This window comes from Macrobrachium rosenbergii, chromosome 22 (genome assembly GCF_040412425.1).
Source record: "Macrobrachium rosenbergii isolate ZJJX-2024 chromosome 22, ASM4041242v1, whole genome shotgun sequence".
NCBI classification, from domain to species: domain Eukaryota; kingdom Metazoa; phylum Arthropoda; class Malacostraca; order Decapoda; family Palaemonidae; genus Macrobrachium; species Macrobrachium rosenbergii.
In genome coordinates, this window is record NC_089762.1 from 50,741,525 (window position 1) to 50,758,198 (window position 16,674).

Below are 16,674 nucleotides of genomic sequence, written 5' to 3' on the forward strand. Positions count from 1 at the left end.
TGATACATAGAATGACTTCTTTGGCATCAGACGTCAAAACTGATACAGACACCATAAAGGTTCCCTTTGGTTACAGGTCCCATGCCTCGCCAAAAAACAGGGATGAACGCCTTGACATACGCAAACTGCATCAAACAGGCCTCTCCCATTAATGGAAGTACTCATAGCCTTCCGCCTTTCTCCTTAGTATGGGGTAAGGACGATGCCTTCTTTTTGAAGGACTGATTTGGCTTTGGGGTAGACTTTGTAGTCTCGATCGGCTGCCCTGCCTGTCATCGTTTAGACCCCGGTATCGTATATACATGGAGACTGAAAATAAAGGACATTTCCCTGTAGTGAACAAAACAGCACTTTGTTCATCATTCTTTGCAAGATTTGTCTACAATGCTGAAATGTTCTCCATAACCTCGCACATGCCTTCTGGTAGCATTATATACAATAATCGTCCATACTTGAAGGCATTACAGACCGGGTAATTAGGCGTTTCTTTGCAAGTTGTCATATTCTAGGTTACCACACAAGAATGGCCTTCGGCCTGCATAATACACACAGACCGTAATGGGGCATTAAAACTTGAACAAGTACCATTTAAAAGGTATCGTGGAAACAAATTTTCGGTCTGGTGAACAAGATCACTATTAATTGAACACCTGAACGAAGATTTTAAAAACTCTATCTTCCAAACCGTACATCTAAGCTACCAATTAATGAGAAAAACTTTTCTAAAACTCGACAGAACAAAAATATAGTAATTTCAAGAGCTTTGACACAATTGTGAATAAATTAGCTCCTCATATTTGAAAATCTAATCAACCACGACCACCGTCCAAACTGAAAAAGGTAAACGTTAACCTAAAGGTGGTAGGACTGACTAAAAGTGAAATATTATCTACGACGAAGGGTACCGAGATAGCGAAAAATAAACTTGCAAACCCGTGCTTTGGAAAATTCAGGGTTGAATATAGTTGCATCTAAGGGTAGAATTACAAACATACGCCAAGCACTGGGCCAAACGAGGCCGTTCAGCGTTGAAACGGAACGTGTCAACAAATTAGGGTAGAAGCATTAACATTCTTTCTGGCAACAAGAACTGGAAGAATCACAGCTGGTTTGAGGAAGGGGGTTGGGTTACTTGGGACATACATAATGAACGCTCTCTTAGCAGTTATCTACTGTTCAATTAGCCTCACGAGAGCGCATTACTGTGCATGCCAGTTGGCAACAGTAATTTCAACAGGGTACTGGGAAAACTGCCCAAGATATCAGGGGCCTTGTAGTTACGATACTGGAATTGTAAAGTTACCCCTATAAAAAAAAACCTCAAGGGGGTTTCTGTAGTTCACCCTCGTTTTCTACGGTGGTTTCCCACAAACTTACGTAACGTTAAAAAGGCATTTTACGTAATTTTGTTATAGATTCATTTGTGGCCGTTTGCGTGTCAGAACATTATTGTCATTTTATCTCTACATTTGTATTTATTTGTCGTTTCACACTGAGAACCAGCATCCTATTGAAAGACGTCCGCACGCCGCTTTATAAACGGCCTTTCTTAATAAACTGGCAGTACATGTCCACCTGGTCTCTTTTTCGCACCTCTTACAGGGTTTATATTCCCACATTTAAGGTGGTTATTCATGCCCTCCTCATTCACCTTATCTGTAAGTTCTGAGTCTATTACATTACCACTGACATCAATGCTCAGCTCTTGACAATGATTTTGATTACCTATAGGTTTTGTCTGACCCTTTCGTGTTACCACAGCCATCAATGCTCTACTCTTGACAATGAATGACTGGTTATCTCTACGTTCTGTCTGGCATTTTTATATTACCACAGCCATTAGTGGTCCACTCTTGACAAGTTCAAACATAACATGACCAACAAACCACGGCATTTGCAAATAGTGTAGGGTTCACCTATTGCTTCCTGACCTCTGTGCTTACCTTCTTTATTTTGGCTCTATTTCAGAGAGCTACTGTAGATGAATAGGTATATTAGCAAAACACAACCAAAGTATATTTTTTGAAAATATCTAGTAGCTATTTCAGCAAGAGCTACTTTGCAGTATACCAGTTATATTCCCCGTCAGGTTAGCCCCCTCAATGCTAAAAAGACAGGGGGCTCAAAGTACAGTAGCTGTTTTCTAGCTGGTGGCTTAGTAAGGGATACCAGGGCAAAACAAATGAAAATCCCTTCCAGCCCACAAGAGGAATCTCTTCTCCTGCTCTGCTGATAAGTGTCCTCTTCATATCTACCTGAAAAAAAAAACCTACTTTAGTATTCAATGCATGTTTGTCCGGTCAATAGTTAGCATATTTTATTTCTCACATTCAACTCAGGATATGAACTCAATTCAAGGTACTGCTAAACCCCTGTCTGTTGAGATGTCAAAATATGTAAATCTCTGGGCCCAATGCTTCTTCAAGATTTGCATGCTGACATTACCTTAGGAATACTGAGAGGAGAGAGACAAGTAACAAAGAAAAATGTGTACAAAAATTAACAGTATCTTAATTATCTTCATTGGCAAAATACTGGTTACAGTGATATTAAAAATCCTGAATTAATGAAACAAACTACTTTTTTTATATGTTTTGATTTGTTACTATTTAATGAGTCTTGAATTGTTGTTCTTTGGGTCATTGTCCCCAAACAGTGATATTAATGGTGGACCTTTCTCCTTCCAGTAGGGAGGAACTACTTTCATTCAGCTTGTAGGAGGAATGCAATGTGCATGCCTCCAGCAACTTGGTGGTTTCATGATAGATGATGGTGACTGTCAAGATAATTTGTACAAGGTTTGAAGGGAAAGACTGGTGCATTTGCTGTGTTCATTCTGCGTGGTATATGAATACACATGTAGTGTCCTATTTGAGATCCAAGGCACAGGAAGGTCTAGGTACACTATACTCATTTATAATTACTGTATACTGATTGTGCCCTACACTGTGGGAAGTTGGCTTTACACCTGCAAAATTGGAAGTGGAAATTCCTGAACCCACACAGATAAAGATGCCAGTTCATTATAAAATGTGACCAGTGGGTCTGTGCTAAATTATTATTTGATGCAATAAAAGTTCTCAACGATTGGAAGAACTATCTGAATTTGACACAAAACTTTATACTTACTGTACCTTTGCATTTTGTGTATAACAGTGCAAAGGACATTTGCTACCTTGCTGAAGGAGGAAAATAATTTTTGGTCCATTATTCATTAGGAGTGAGTCTAACCACTTAGATTCAAAGACTTTTTCTATATATTTTTCTGTGGTTTATGTAAAATAAGCACTCCAAGATAAATATTGTTAAAAAAACAAAACCCTATTTAAAATAATATTGCTTATCATTATGATACTTGGGCTGCTTTTCCTCATGATAATTAGGTTAAGGTATTCAGGTTAGGGTGGATCTGATGGCCAACAAAATTCAAATAAGAAGAAGAGATTGGATTAACATTTTCTATGTACTTGTGTAATCAGATTCAAGTTAACAGACTAGTTAGGGAGGGTTGTGCTGTCACACAGAGAATTGAATTAAAATATTAGGATAAGGCTTGAGTTCTTTTTATACACTATTCTCCTACTACAGACTTCTGATCGCTGTAGCAGCAGCAATCTTGTTACTTACCGGAGCCTCATTGGCAGTGTCCCACAAATCCACATCATGGAGATACTGGTGAACACACCTGAGGGATCCTGTCTCAATTATGGAGGGAGCATGTCTTCTTTCTCTGCATCTTTTCCCACTTCTGTGTGGGGTCGATGTTTCTGACAGCTTTCCTCCTCCACCTGGCTCGGTCAAACACATCGTCCTCTGACAATTTGTTTTCCCCTCAGGTCTTCTCTAAACTGCAGTCTTCTTTCCTGGGCCTTCTTTGATAGTTCTACGACTTCAGTAGTTCCTCTTATTATTTTTGATCTCTGGAAGGAAAATATATTGTCAAAATGAAGTTCACCAAATATGTTAGCAAAACAGAACAAATAATGACACCCCTAAAACCTATAGTGCAAGGCCATAAGGCTACCAGAACCAATTCTCGATTTCTGCCTAATGTCCAGTTAGGAAAGTCAGCCCCCAGGCTGTGGGGTAAAGGGCCACTGAAGGGAACCTTAAATTGGGCCACCTTAGCCAAAAAAAAAAAAAAAAAAAAAAAAAAAAAGTGGGGTGGATCATATATCCCCAGGGGGAAGTTCTTCCCAAGACCAAGAGTGAGAAAGAAAAGATCTTATGGAAAGCAAGAGAGGGAGAGAGAAAAGAATATCCTTATGGACAGCAAAAGAGAGAGAGAGAGAGAGAGAGAGAGAGAGAGAGAGAGAGAGAGAACATATTCTTGTGGAAAGCAAGAGGGAAAGAAAATATTCTTATGGAAAGCAAGAGACTACAAATTCCTTTAGTGTTGACGCTGGTCACTACAATCAATTGTCCTTAAAATGATATGTCCTTAAAACTTCCTATTTGTAGAAATGGGAACTTGGTTAAGACGGGGTTCAGCTAATAATTTCCATGGGTTTGCCATTATTATTATTATTATTATTATTATTATTATTATTATTATTATTATTATTATTATTATTATTATTATTATTATTATTATTCAGAAGATAAACCCCTATTCATATGGAACCAGCACACATGAACCTCTGACTTGAAATTCAAGCTCCCAGAGAATATGATGTTCATTTGAAAGACGCTACAGAAGAAAAGACCTCTGGAATGTCACATTATGAAAAGTAAAATTCAAAAATACTTCTCTAATCATAATAGACACTGCTTTCCATGCTTTACACCCAGTGTTGATCTATACTCAAATCTTTCCATTTAAAAAGGCTATGACTACCAACAAATCTAAACTGTACTTACTTAAAATCTATACTTCCTGAAAAATCACCAGACATCCACACTTGGTTTCAATTCCTCAGTAGACTTGATGATCAATCAAAGTTTCTCTCCCAAAAGAATGGCCATGAAGATTCTTTCTGAAGTAAAGTAGAAAAAAGGTTAAGAAGGTGACAAAAATCTTCTTCTAAATCAGTTATAAGAATGTCTGCACAGCTAAACGACCCACATTGCAGAACAAGGAAGGGTTTGATAAACTTTGATCGTAACTTCTGATATATAAAGAGAGATTTATTCAATATTTACTGAAAAGCACATAAATGAAAACCAAACTTGAAAATCAAACTTAGCAGACATCACCAGAAAGGATAATAGTCACTTCAGAAGGTTCCACAAAAACCTGACGTCAGAATGTGGATATAAATGCAGACAATAATAATGGTAAACAATTAAAAAAAAAAGTACAACACAATTGTGGCACATTTCTCAAGGTTCCACAAAAACCTGATGTCAGAATGTGGATATAAATGCAGACAATAATAATGGAAAATCAAAAAAAGAACCTACACAATTGTGGCACATTTCACATTTCTGAAAGGGAAATATTGTGTCAAAATCAAGTTCAAAACACATATGTTAGCATAGTAGTAAAACCAATGACACCTAACCCATATACAAGGCTTTAAAAAAACTCTCTATTTCTGCTTGAATGGCCAGTTAGGACACAGTGACCAAGTGGTAACACATATTAAAAAAAAGACACTGTGGAGTTTTGAGTAAAAACTTAACCAGCTGGAAGAGATGATGTTGGATTTGTTATTATTCAGAAGATGAATCCTATTCATATGAAACAAGCCTACAGGAACCACTGCATTGAAATTCAAGCTCCCGAAGAACGTGGTGTTCATCTGAAAGAAGTAACAGAAGGTAAATAGGAAATACAGACAGTAAAGATCAGTTATTAAAAAAGAAAATATAAAAGTAACACAATAATTAGATAAACTGTAAGTAATGACTTCCCCAATAGGGAAGTGGGGTCTATTTCACAACATTACACCTAATTCACAAACGCATTTACAATACTGATACTGATATTTACACTTAAATGCAAAAAATTCCACAAATGGAAAAAGAAAAAGAAAAGTTCACAGCCAACACAGCCATGTTGGAAGGAATGAAACTGACAAAAAAAAAAAAAAAAAAAACAATCAGTGATACAGAAAATACTCCCCTCAAGGAAAGGTATGATATTCAGTGACCTTGACTCTTCTGATGAATGGAAAATTATTTTTAATATTTATTGAAGAGCTTATAAATAAAAATTAAACTTAGCATAAATCAAATCAGAAGTTAATGTGTCACTTATGGTCCACAGGTTAATGGTCACGTAAGACGGTCCACAAAAAGCTGACGTCAGAAAGTGGATATATGCAGAAAATAATAATGGTAAACAAAAAAAAAAAGTATCTACACAATTGTGGCACATTTCTCAAGGTTCCACAAAAACCTGACGTCAGAATGTGGAGATGTATGCAGAAAATAATAATGGTAAACAATAAAAAAAGTATCTACACAATTGTGGCACATTTCTCAAGGTTCCACAAAAACCTGACGTCAGAATGTGGAGATGTATGCAGAAAATAATAATGGTAAACAATAAAAAAGTATCTACACAATTGTGGCACATTTCTCAAGGTTCCACAAAAACCTGACATCAGAATGTGGAGATGTATGCAGAAAATAATAATGGTAAATAATAAAAAAAGTATCTACACAATTGTGGCACATTTCTCAAGGTTCCACAAAAACCTGACGTCAGAATGTGGAGATGTATGCAGAAAATAATAATGGTAAATAAAAAAAAAAAGTATCTACACAATTATGGCACATTTCTCAAGGTTCCACAAAAACCTGACGTCAGAATGTGGAGATGTATGCAGAAAATAATAATGGTAAATAATAAAAAAAGTATCTACACAATTATGGCACATTTCTCAAGGTTCCACAAAAAACTGACGTCAGAATGTGGAGATGTATGCAGAAAATAATAATGGTAAAAAAAAAAAAAAGTATCTACACAATTGTGGCACATTTCTCAAGGTTCCACAAAAACCTGACATCAGAATGTGGAGATGTATGCAGAAAATAATAATGGTAAAAAATTAAAAAAAAAGTATCTACACAATTGTGGCACATTTCTCAAGGTTCCACAAAAACCTGACAAGAATTGGAGATGTATGCAGAAAAAAATAATGGTAAATAAAAAAAAGTATCTACAAAAACATTTCTCAAGGTTCCACAAAACCTGACGTCAGAATGTGGAGATGTATGCAGAAAATAATAATGGTAAAAATAAAAATAAAAAAAAATATCTACAATTTATGGCACATTTCTCAATTTCCAAAAAACCTGACGTCAAATGTGGAAAAAATAATAATGGTAAAAATAAAAAAAAAAGTATCTACACAATTATGGCACATTTCTCAAGGTTCCACAAAAACCTGACGTCAGAATGTGGATGTATGCAGAAAATAATAAGAAAAAATAATAAAAGTAAACTACAAAAAAAAAACCTGACGTCATGTGGAGATACAGAAAATAATAATGGTAAAAATAAAAAAAAGTATCTACAAATTATGGCACATTTCTCAAGGTTCCACAAAAACCTGACGTCAGAATGTGGAATGTATGCAGACAATAATAATAATGGTAAAAATAAAAAAAGTAACACACAATTAAAAAATCACATTTCTAAAGGGAAAACATTGTGTCAAAATTGGCAAAATAAAATTTCCAATGACACAAACCACATTTCAAGGTTTAAAAAAACCTGAAAGAATGATGCCTGAATGTGGAGTGATGACACAGTGAAAGATAATAATGGGCAAAAAAAAAACCTGAAAAAAATTGAAATTCCACAAAAATGATGTGAAATTTAAATTGGATGATATCTGAAACAAGCCCACAATAATAATGAAAGGTTCCACAGAAATAACAGTAACAAAGAGGTAAGTTATAAAAAAAAAAAAAAAAAATAAAAAAGTAACAAATAATTAAACTGTAAGGGAAGAATTGGTGTCTAAGGTTCACAACATTACACCTAATCACAAACGTTTACATTACTGATACTGACATTTACACTCAAATGCAAAAAATTCCACAACTGGAAAAAGAAAAAAAAGTTCACAGCCAACACAGCCATGTTGGAAGGAATGCAACTCAAAAAAAAAAAAAAAAAAAAAGTATTAAGTGATACAGAAAATATTCCCAAAAGGTATGATATTCAGTGACCTAGAATCTTCTGATAAAATGGAAAATGATTTTACTATCTACTAAAAAGCTTATAAATAAAAATTAAACTTAGCATAAATCACCAAAGAGGTTAATAGTCACTTCAGAAGGTCCACAAAAAGCTGACGTCAGAATGTGAATATACGCAGACAATAATAATGGCAAACAATAAAAAAAGTGTCTACACAATTGTGGCACATTTCTCAAGGTTCCACAAAAACATGACGTCAGAATGTGGATATATGCAGACAATAATAATTGTAATCAGTCAAAAATAGTATCTACACAGTTGTGGCACATTTCTCAAGGTTCCACAAAAAGATGACGTCAGAATGTAGATATATATAGACATTAATAATTGTAAATCAAAAAGAGTATCAACACAATTGTGGCACATTTCACACTTCTGAAAGGAAAACATTGTGTCAAAATCAAGTTCAAAACACGTATGTTAGCACAGTAGTAAAACCAATGACACCTAACCCATATACAAAGTTTTAAAAACCTCTCTATTTCTGCCTGAATGTCCAGTTAGGACACAGTGACCAAGTGGTAACAGATATTAAAACAAAGACACTGTGGAGTTTTGAGTAAAAACTTAACCACCTTAAAGAGGTGATGTTAGATTTGTTATTATTCAGAAGATGAATCCTATTCATGTGGAACAAGCCCACAGGAACCACTGGCTTGAAATTCAAGCTCCCAAAGAATTGGTGTTCATCTGAAAGTCACAGATGGTAACAGGTCAACAGAAGAGGTCAGTTATTAAAAAAAGGAAAAAATTAAAAAGTAACAAATAATTAAACTGTAAGGGAAGAAGTGGTGTCTATTTCACAACATTACACCTAATTCACAAACGCATTTACATTACTGATACTGACATTTACACTTAAATGCAAAAATTCCACAACTGGAAAAAGAAAAAAAGAAGTTCACAGCCAACACAGCCATGTTGGAAGGAATGCAACTCACAAAAAAAAACGAGATTAAGTGATACAGAAAATATTCCCCTCACAGAAAGGTATGATATTCAGTGACCTAGCCTCTTCTGATAAATGGAAAATGATTTTACTATCTACTAAAAAGCTTATAAATAAAATTTAAACTTAGCATAAATCACCATAGAGGTTAATAGTCACTTCAGAAGGTCCACAAAACCCTGACGTCAGAATGTGGATATATACGCAGACAATAATAATGGTAAACAATCTAAAAAGTATCTACACAATTGTGGCACATTTCTCAAGGTTCCACAAAAGCTGATGTCAGAATGGGATATATGCAACAATAATAATGGTAAACAATCTAAAAAGTATCTACACAATTGTGGCACATTTCTCAAGGTTCCACAAAAAGCTGACGTCAGAATGTGGATATATATAGACATTAATAATGGTAAATCAAAAAAAGTATCAACACAATTGTGGCACATTTCACATTTCTGAAAGGAAAATATTGTGTCAAAATCAAGTTCAAAACACATATGTTAGCGTAGTAGTAAAACCAAAGACACCTAACCCATATACAAAGTTTTAAAAACCTCTCTATTTCTGCATGAATGTCCAGTTAGGACACAGTGACCAAGTAGTAACAGATATTAAAACAAGACACTGTGGAGTTTTGAGTAAAAACTTAACCACCTTAAAGAGGTGATGTTAGATTTGTTATTATTCAGAAGATGAATCCTATTCATGTGGAACAAGCCCACAGGAACCACTGGCTTGAAATTCAAGCTCCCAAAGAATTGGTGTTCATCTGAAAGTCACAGATGGTAACAGGTCAACAGAAGAGGTCAGTTATTAAAAAAAGGAAAGAATTAAAAAGCAACAAATAATTAAACTGTAACGGAAGAAGTGGTGTCTATTTCACAACATTACACCTAATTCATTTACAACTGATACTGACAATTACACTTAAAATGCAAAAAATTCCACAACTGGAAAAAGAAAAAAAGTTCACAGCCAAAAGCCATGGTGGAAGGCCATGCAACTGACAAAACAAAAAAAAAAAAAAAAAGACAAATGATGGAAAAATATTCCCCCACAGAAAAGTATGAATATTCAGTGACCTAGCCTCTTCTGATAAATGGAAAATGATTTTAATATTTTACTGAAGAGCTTATAAATAATTAAACTTCTAAACCACCAGAAAATACAAGTCAAAAATCAAAATATTTCAAACATCAGAATGTGGAAAAAAATTGTGAAAAAGGCAATAAGAGTTGATGTTAAAAATTATCTACAAGGCAATTATGGAAAATTAATCCTGAGAAAAGGCACACAAACCAAAAAGGGGTGGATGGCCAAGTCATTTCTGAAGAAAATGGTCACAGCTGAAAAAACCAATTCATTGTCAATGAAAAGGAATTGCAAAATATTGAAAAAATTCAAAATGCTGTTGATTATTCAAAAATGCTTCAAAAAAAAACACAGCAGCAAAAATGGTATCAGAGAAAACTGTGATGTCATTAATTAAAAATAAAAATGAGAAAAGGTCACAGCACTGATAAAAATTAAAGCTGTTGTTCTTGAAAAAAGAACTTGTAATCTCCATCTTGTTGTAATCAAATTGGCTTTGATCCTGAAATTCAATAAAAACTAAAAAAAATTCAAATAAAAATCCTGAAAAAAAGGCAAAAAAAAAAATATCTGGAAAACACAAAAAATTTAGAGGCAAATATAAAAAAATTATACTGAAAAAAGGCAATTTATCCTGAAAAAGGCAATAAAAATGAAAAAAGAAAAAATAATCCTGAAAAAAGGCAATAAAAATTATCCTGACAACAAAAAAGGCAATAAAAATTATCCTGAAAAAAGGCAATAAAAATAACTTTAAAAAGGCCAAATTATCCAAAAACAAAAAAAATCAATCAAGGCCAAAAAATTATCATCTTTTAAAAAAAAAAAATAAAAAAAGGCAAAAAAAAAAATCCTTGAATAAAAATACCTTTAAAAACAATAAAAATCAATTCCTGAAAAAAGATAATTAATTTGAAATTTACTTTTAAGGAAACACAAGACTTTAAATTAATTCTGTTTTAAGAAGGCCAAATATAAATTTCAACTAATCTCAAAATTGACCTGAAAAAGCAATAAAAATTATCTTCAAAAAATAATCCTGAAAAAAAGGCAATAAAACAATAAAAAAAAAATAATCCTGAAAAAGGCAATAAAAATTATCCTACAACAAAAAAGGCAATAAAAAAATAATCCTGAAAAAAGGCAATAAAAAATAATCCTGAAAAAAGGCAATAAAAAAATAATACTGAAAAAGGCAATAAAAATTATCCTACAACAAAAAAGGCAATAAAAAAGTAACCCTGAAAAAAGGCAATAAAAAATAATCCTGAAAATGAGGCAATAAAAATAATTAAACTGTAAGGAATGATTTGCCAACAAGGGAAGAAGTGGCATCTATTTCACAACATTACACCTAATTCACAAATGCATTCACATTACTGATACTGACATTTACACTTAAATGCAAAAAATTCCACAACTGGAAAAAGAAAAAAAGTTCACAACCAACACAGCCATGTTGGAAGGAATGCAACTTACTAAAAAAAAAAAAAAAAAAAGTGATAGAGTAATACTTCCCTCACAGAAAAGTATGATATTCAGTGACCTTGATTCTTCTGATAAATGGAAAATTATTTTAATATTTACTAAAAAGCTTATAAATAAAAATTAAACTTAGCACAATTTCGCCAGAGAGGCTAATGGTCATGTAAGAAGGTTCACAAAAAGCGAACATCAGAATGTGGAACCATGCAATTGATAACAAGGGTGAACAAACTGAAACATGTGCAAAAATAAAGCTTCTTAATCATAATCACCACTGTTAGCAGAAAGGTCATCACTGCCTTATTTAAACTTGGCTGGAGATAGGCTGGACAGGTCCCCTTCTTCTTCTCTCATTTCTGGAAGGAAAATACACAGTCAAAATCAAGTTCACCAAACAACTGTCAGCAAAGAGATGATGATGTTAGATTTGTACAGGTCTACTGATATGCCAAAAAGGGGATGGAATCTATTTCACAGCATTAAACCTAATTCAGTAATGTATTTGCAATCTAAATATTGCCATTCACACCCAAATGCTTCAAAGCAAAGCACAACAGAGCCTCCAAGGGCTGTGGGTCATCAGGAATAGGGTTTGCTGGTAATGATTCAAGAGATTCAACCCTTACCAGCAAAGCTGATGTCATCGGACAGCATAACGACTCAGGCACAGCACAGCACATCACAGCACTGCAAGCAGCAGGTCACATGACGAAAGAGCTGCTGTCCTTGAACAAATGAGCCGAGAACTTGCATTGTAAGTGCAATGCTTCCTCAATAATGGGACTGGCCATAGGATTTTTTAAAGGCAAAAATTGCACACCTGGAAAAAGAATTAAGCACTTCACAATCATGTTGGAAGGAATGAAACTGTCGAAAATAAAAAAAAAAAAAAAAACAACAAACAGTGATACAGAAAATACTCCTCTAAATCATTAATATGAATGGACAGCTATTACTACCCACACTGCACAAGGAAAGGTATGACATTCATTGACCTTGACTCTTCTGATGAATGGAAAATTATTTTCATATTTACTGAAAAGCTTATGAATCAAAATTAAACTTAGCACAAATCGTCAGAAAGGCTAACGGTCACGTAACGAGGTCCACAAAAAGCAAACATCAGAATGTGGAACCGTGCAATTGATAACAAGGGTGAACAGACCAAAATATTTGCAAAAATAAAACTTTTTAATCATAATCACCACTGTTAGCAGAAAGGTCATCACTGCCTTATTTAAGCTTGGCTGGAGATGGGCTGCACAGGTCCCCTTCTTCTTCTTCTCTCATTTCTGGAAGGAAAATACACAGTCAAAATCAAGTTTACCAAACAACTGTTAGCAAAGAGATGATGATGTTAGATTTGTACAGAGTCTACTGATACTGTACACCAAAAGGGAGATGGAGTCTATTTCACAGCATTAAACCTAATTAAGTAAAGTATCTGCAATCTAAATATTGATATTCACACCCAATTGCTACAAAATAACAGCCTCACAGGGATGTGGGTCATCACAAATACGGTCTGCTGGTAATGATTCAAGAGATTCAACCCTTACCAGCAAAACTGATGTCATCGGACAGCATAACGACTCAGGCACAGCACTGCAAGCAGCAGGTCACTTGACGAAAGAGTTGCTGTCCTTGAAGAAATGAGCCGAGAACTTGCAGGAGTCTCCTCCTTGTGCTTACTTGTCAATCACCCATTCAGGCAATTGGCTTTGAAAATCAGAAGAAAGTTCAATACAAACTTGAACTGAACTTTTGATGACCTCGGGATGAGGAAGCAAATGCAATGAAAGTTTTTCACTTTCAAATGAAAAGGTCACGAAAAAGGGAGTCAAGAAAAATCATTTTTTAATCAAAATAATTAAATTGAATATTACTTTTAAGAAACCACAAGACTTTAAACTCTGCTTGTGTTTAAGCAGATGGCCAAATATAAATTTCAAATAATCTCAATACTGACTTCAACAAAAAGTTAAAAAATAAACCTGAAACAAAAAAGGCGATAAAAAATAATCCTGAAACAAAAAAGGCAATAAAAAATAATCCTGAAAAAGGCAATAAAAATTAATGCTGAAAGGCAACAAAAAATAATCCTGAAAAGAGGCAATAATAAATAATCCTGAAACAAAAAAGGCAATAAAAATTATCCTAAAACAAAAAAGGCAATAAAAATTATCCTGGACCCAAAAAAAGTCAATAAAAAACAATCCTGACAAAAGGCAATAAAAAATAATCCTGAAACAAAAAGGCAATAAAAAATAATCCTGAAACAAAAAATAAAAAAAAAAAGAAAAAAAGAAAAAAAAGCAATAAAAATATTCCTAAAAGACAAAAAGCAATAAAAATAATCCTGAAACAAAAAAGGCAGGCCTGAAACAAAAAGGCAATAAAAAATAATCCTGAAACAAAAAAAAGGAAATAAACAGAAAATATTCCTAAAAGACAAAAAGCAATAAAAAATAATCCTGAAACAAAAGAGGCCAAAATAATCCTACAAAAACAAAAATACAAAATATTCCTGAAACTAAAAGCATTACAAAATAATCCTGAAACAAAAAAGGTAAAACAAAATAATCCGTTAATAAAAAATTATCCTAAAACGAAAAAGAGCATTATTATGGAAATAATCATTAGGTCTTCTCAAATGCCAGCTTAATAGAAGCTAGTTCATTCACTCAATTCAATTCCATTAAAAAAATCTATTGAGATATATTACATATACATCAAATGGGGTGTATCAGCTATAATGGTACATCTTCCATACCATTTAACAATACACCATTGACATTCCAGAATTACTTATTCCAATAAAATTGGGAAACTTCTTCATAACTCTTGGAACAATTTCATAATTCTTGGAACCATATTATTGTTAGGCAAATAACTGTACCAACATTTCTATCCCTTAATTCTGAAAGTTTAGTACAATGTAATAATACATACTGACATATGTATAAGAGTTTGGCTAGTTACATAATTTGCACAAAAAATTATCATCATCACCAACCTAGTAAAACAAGACCACCTTTACTCATAATACAGATGGGTCTGGAACACTTTCTGACGTTCCACGTCTAACCAATACTTGTTCTATTATTTACAAGTATTTATAGAAACTACTGTACTATACTCTACTAATGTTACTGTCTACAAGACTACTACATCCTGATTTTTCCTCCTCTATTCTCTCGTTCCAGGCCGTTCCTTTTCCTGGATGGAAACCTTCTTGGCATTCCTGCCCGTGGGTGTGAGAATCCTCGGGTATCCTGCAAAACAAGGAAGTATTAGAGAGGTGTATAGTGTCCAGAGGCTTTAGGAAATCAAGAACTAAGAATTCACTGATGGAGATTCAGTTTACTTTACTTCCCATACCTTATCTTCTCTTCTCCTGATGTGTCCATACTTCGTCAATCAGGGCTTCCTGGCCTCTTCATAATTCACACCACGACTTCACAACTTCTCGAAAGTTCAGCTTCCTGAAACATGTCGGGTGATTAGACTGAATTCATCCTTGCACTGATGCATTTCAAAAAAGCAAAACAGATTTAGGGTATGACTAATACACCTCACAGGGTAAGCTGAAGGTATTGCTATGGAAATTAGTTTAATTTTTTTTTTTTTTATTTAGCAGTTTACTTTTTCGTTTCTAATAACTAATCTCTTCTTACTGTATTTCCTATTATCTGTTACTTTCAAATGAACACCATAACATTCTTTGGAGGCTTGAATTTCAAGACAATGGCCCCTGTGGGGTTGTTCCACATGATTAGAGTTCAATTTCTGAACCTACAAAAGCCCCCACCCCTTACCTGCTTCATTCAAGTCAGCGGGCAGCATAACGACTCGGGCACAGCAGGGCACTGCGGGCAGCAGCAGCAGCAGCAGCAGGCCAGCTGTCAAGAGCCGAGAACTTGCCGTTTTCCTCTTGGCCTTGGGTAAGGCTACAATCTGCTCTGGTTATAAGCAGCAAATCCTGCAAACAAGGAAGTATTAGAGAGGTGTATAGTGTCCAGAGGCTTTAGGAAATCAAGAACTAAGAATTCACTGATGGAGCTTCAATTTACTTTAGTTCCCATACCTTATCAGGATCCAGCTGCGAGAGACTAAATTTTAGGGGAGGTTCTCTTCTCCTGATGTGTCCATACTTCGTCAATCAGGGCTTCCTGGCCTCTTCATAATTCACACCACAACTTCACAACTTCACGAAACTTCAGCTTCCTGAAACATGTCAGGTCATTAGACTGAATTCATCCTTCCATTGATGCATTTCAAAACGGCAAAAGAGATTTGGGGTATGACTAATACCCCTCACAGTCAAGTCAATTTTAGGAACACAAACACCTGACTTGGGCCATAGACCTTGGGTAAGCTGAAGGTATTGCTATGGAAATTAGTTCATTAATTTTTTTATTTAGAAGTTTACGTTTTCTTTCCTTATAACTAATCTCTTCTTACTGCATTTCCTATTATCTGTTACTTTCAAATGAACACCATAATATTCTTTGGAGGCTTGAATTTCAAGACAATGGCCCCTGTGGGGTTGTTCCACATGATTAGAGTTCAATTTCTGAACCTACAAAAGCCCCCAACCCTTACCTGCTTCATTCAAGTCAAAAACTCAGGCACAGCAGGGCACAGCAGGCAGCAGCAGCAGCAGCAGGCCAGCTTTCAAGAGCCGAGAACTTGCCGTTTTCCAAAGGCGCCCCCATCAACAGCCTCTTCAGAATGAGTTCTGAAACTGCTCCCCAAACACTCACACACACATGCAAATGAAAAGAAAAATATTATTTCTTGACCTCAAAATATGACAGTTCCCCCACCAGAGATAACATTCTTTTTAAAGGAAAAAGGGGAATTAATCGAAAGCAAAAATCTAATCAAAATCGACTTGCACTGTATATTACTTTGAAAGAAACCACGAGAATTGAATCTTGCTTGGCAAGAATGCAAAACAAGATGTCAACTAATCTTTACT

The 16,674-nt window shown here is 34.5% G+C and overlaps 2 long non-coding RNA genes across 5 annotated transcripts; one reads left to right on the plus strand and one right to left on the minus strand.

The window, feature by feature from the left end:
- Positions 1-280: 280 nt before the first annotated feature.
- On the minus strand, positions 281-16,299 carry LOC136850882 (uncharacterized). 4 transcript variants are annotated; one of them, XR_010856776.1, is made up of 11 exons: positions 15,778-16,299; positions 15,509-15,672; positions 15,072-15,175; positions 14,070-14,965; positions 13,250-13,934; positions 12,896-12,982; positions 12,317-12,510; positions 11,963-12,046; positions 4,861-4,976; positions 3,686-3,920; positions 281-2,251 (listed from the first exon to the last, which is right to left on the minus strand). It is a non-coding gene; the product is annotated as an uncharacterized lncRNA (long non-coding RNA). The 4 variants fall into 4 exon arrangements; XR_010856774.1 differs by having other exon boundaries at positions 281-2,255; XR_010856773.1 differs by having other exon boundaries at positions 281-2,255; positions 3,628-3,920.
- Positions 9,247-9,520, plus strand: LOC136850414 (uncharacterized). The gene is made up of 2 exons (XR_010856633.1): positions 9,247-9,374; positions 9,471-9,520. It is a non-coding gene; the product is annotated as an uncharacterized lncRNA (long non-coding RNA).
- Positions 16,300-16,674: the final 375 nt, after the last annotated feature.